Source organism: Notothenia coriiceps, unplaced genomic scaffold (assembly GCF_000735185.1).
Source record: "Notothenia coriiceps isolate Sejong01 unplaced genomic scaffold, NC01 NC01_scaffold00001403, whole genome shotgun sequence".
Classification (NCBI taxonomy): Eukaryota; Metazoa; Chordata; class Actinopteri; order Perciformes; family Nototheniidae; genus Notothenia; species Notothenia coriiceps.
Genome location: NW_011334104.1, coordinates 1,776 through 5,397, shown reverse-complemented (window position 1 = coordinate 5,397; position 3,622 = coordinate 1,776). Strand labels below are relative to the sequence as shown.

At 41.9% G+C, this 3,622-nt stretch overlaps 1 long non-coding RNA gene across 1 annotated transcript; it reads right to left on the bottom strand.

Moving 5' to 3' along the window:
- Positions 1–855: 855 nt before the first annotated feature.
- Positions 856–3,401, bottom strand: LOC104960505 (uncharacterized). Its single transcript, XR_799993.1, has 2 exons — positions 3,293–3,401; positions 856–1,014 (listed from the first exon to the last, which is right to left on the bottom strand). It is a non-coding gene; the product is annotated as an uncharacterized lncRNA (long non-coding RNA).
- Between the last annotated feature and the right edge of the window lie 221 nt (positions 3,402–3,622).

The following is a 3,622-nucleotide window of genomic DNA, read 5'->3' as shown; positions in this document are numbered from 1 at the left end:
GCGGTAACGCGGCGTGTCTGGTGGAATAGCACCCATTGACTAGAGTGGCCACGATCCTCGCGGACGCCGCAGCGCAGCCGTAACGCGACGCAGACGGACCCGGTGGAAACTAGGGGTTAGACATAGGCTCATGGATAACACCGTTTAAGAACACCGTTTAAGAACACCGCGGCGGCGGTGGCGTTTACGGCGGGGAGTTGGAGCCGGGGTGCGGCACAGGTAAGCTGGTACTCCCAATAAGAACGGGGGGAGCGTTTTATGGCCACGATCCAAATCCACAGGATTTAATGCCGAAAAACGAAGATCCAGAAGTGTTTGGCAATCGTATACTAGTTGAAAGTTGACATTTAGAGCAAAAAGTGACAAAAACAGCACAATCACACACAACGCTCGCAGAGACAGAAGGCATGCCACACACACTGGTGCCAGCTGTGATTATTCTGATAAATTACTTTGTGCAAGTTGTAACCAAAAGATCATTTTAATTAAATAAATATTTGTTCAACGTATTTCCGAGCACATCTATAATTTTTGGACAGCTCTTCATACAAAGCCAACTTTGAATTTGTTGATACAATTTCAATTAAGTGACATTTTGTCCTAAAAATCTAATTTGTATTTTTTGGGGTAAAAAGGGTAGACACTTTTTCACCTATACAGAATATATCAGGTTGTGCCTGTTTCAGTGCAGCAACAGCAGACTAGTGAGTATACAGTTTTAGTGGGGTGATCCTCTTTTGTAACCATTTACTTCAGTTTCGCATTTGTTCATCATCACGTCACTTAGCTAGAGTACATTGGTAATGATGCACTTCAAACACAGGAATGTGTTCTCAGAGACCTGCAGCTTCAGGTACCTTGTGGAGGGCTGTTCTGTTCTGTGGCGGTGTGTGGTCCCCCCCCGCCTCAGAGAACCTTGTGTGTTTGTTGACGCTGCGGACTGCTCCTTTATTTAGCCACTGCCTCGGACGCTTCTGAGCAGCGCCGCCTCTGAAGCTCAACACGCTTTGGAACCTGGGACACACAGAAACACAGACAGAGACATGAGCAGCTGCTCCATCAGGTCAACATATCAAACTGAGTGGCAGTCATCTAAATCAGAAGTAGTCTGCAAAGACATAATACCAGGCAGAATCTGTTCCTCAAAGTTAACTACAACATTAAAGACAACATTGTTAGTAAACAGATTTGTATTATCTCTATTCGCCACTGAAATAAGGAAATCATCAGGGCCCAGGAGTTCAAAACTTTTAATCTCAATCAGATCCGATCAGATTTTGAAATCCCATTTTTTGTGATCCAGGATCAGACAAGTCGGCCAAATTTTGTCCCTGGAGTTCAAAGCAATTCAGGATAGGATCATTCTGATCCAGATTACGATTTTTCAAGATGACTAGATCCTGAATATCAGTGCTATAATCCTACCGATCGCCATCTAGTGGACATGAAAAATAATACAAGGAAGACAAGAGACCACATCAGTTGTCGGCAATTACTTTTGAAAGGTGATGACAAATTAATGGACATTATTTTTGTTGAAGATATTATTTCTTTAATCTAAATTACATTTGTGATTGACAATCTTTGTTTTGATACTTTTATGAGCATAAACATTTATGTCGTCAAAAATTTGGTTGAAAAACAAATAGGCCACCACAAACGTGAGCGAAAAATGGGAAAAATAAAATGTATTTCCCATGAAGGCTAAAAACAAACTTTGCCATCTTATTTAAATTGTAACATATTTTAAAATAAATTGTACAGTACATTTTGCTCTGGTAATCCACTGGAAATCCACCCCTTTGGTGGGATCAGGATAATCCAGTTTTTTGGGATCAAACTGATCCCAATCCTGTGTTGTTGGTTTGAACTACCCATTTTGAAGATTCGATCCAGATTAAAGCTTGGATTGGATTTCCTGATCTGATCGGATATCAAAGTGATCCTAATCCTGTTTTTTGGTTTTGAACTCCCCAAAATCCAAATCTGATTTGATCAAATAGGGATTAAAAGTTTTGAACTCCTGGGCCCTGAACATCATCACAAAGCAGATAATAAGAGAAGTGATTATATACGTACAGCAGCATCCCATAGTGGTAACGCTGCAACCAGGGGTTACATTGGGCCGGAGCTCTCCAAGCCTCGGCACATAGGCCAACAATCTTAAGTATCAGCCCTGCACGTCTTCAACAAAGTATATATTTACAAGAAATGTGTTTAAATTGCGTGCTTAACATATAGAATACACCGCTGCATATCAAATCAAGCCCTCCTGGAGCTAAGAGCATCAAGTGCTTCACTATTAATCTAGCCAAGGGGTCGGCAACCCTAGGCACGCATGCCACCATTGGCACGCTGGGAATAAGTGGAATAAGTGTGCAAAATATTTAAATTGTATTTTCGGATCCTGAACGAGACCGCCGCCAGAGCGCGTCTCCCCGTTACCTGCAGAAGGAAGCCATGCACTTAACGCAGCGCAGAAGGATAACTTCTAGGTCCCACTCTCTATAACTCCAGTCGACTTGCTGCTGCTTTCCTCCGTGGTGAAACGATCAGGGGTGTAGTACTGCCGGAGCACCCCGGCACTTCACAAATTGCAGTAGGCCTACCCATAAGGAGCTGTACAAATGCCCCAGTTTTTGCATGGCTTCTTCTTTAGTTGAAAGCCCAGTGGCGATCTGCTCATCTCTCGTCGAAAATAATATGCTACACAGGGGCGGACTGGCCATCTTTGTGTTCTGGAGAATCACAGAACGGACGGTCGTCATTATTATTTTGCCGTTTAAACCAATCATTTAAATTTGTATTTCAAAAAGGTTGCCAACCCCTAGCCTCTTCATTTTGGTGCATTTAACTTTAAAGTGCAACATTTGGAATGTATTTTTCTGTTATTATTCCTGTATTTTTACAATACATTTTATTTTATGCAGCCCAAATTAATTAATTTACTAATGCAATAGTATTTTTACTGTAAGTGAATAGTGGGAAGGATTCAAATAAAGAGGTGAGAGAAGAAAAAGAGAGACAGTGCTCCTACTACTATTCAAGGAATGAAGATTGCATAAATATTACAGTAAAAAAATATTAGAGCCAAAAAACACCTGTAACTACAGGTCAAAGAGCTGCAGCTGTTCTCAACATGCAGTGAACCATCTGTAAACATCAGTGTGTGTCTGCAGATAACAGACAGCTGCAGGACACTGTCTGCTGACACACTTCCAGAGGGTGTGTGAATGACAGCAGCTTTAAAGAGCAGTGTGTGTGCGAACAGAAGTGTGAGGGTCACACTCACAGAGGCTCAGGGTTGTGTTTAAGGCCCAGTTTACTCCAGGCTTCCTCAGGGGTCAGGTTCGGGCTCTCCTCCACATCCAGTTCATGACTGTAAACAGAAAAGAATGCTTTACAATGTGCATATGATAACATCTTACCTCAGCATCTTTTGACTATGAGCAGTTTAGGCCCACATGATAGCCCTTTCTCGTGGATGGTAATTGTGTTGCATTTCTTCTTACAAAAGGTTTGTAGCTTCAGTAAATCACTTTGTATTTAATCTTTCAGAAAACGTGGCCCTATTATGCTTTTTGGAGTTTCCCTTTCCTGTAGTGTGCTCTATAGCTTTATG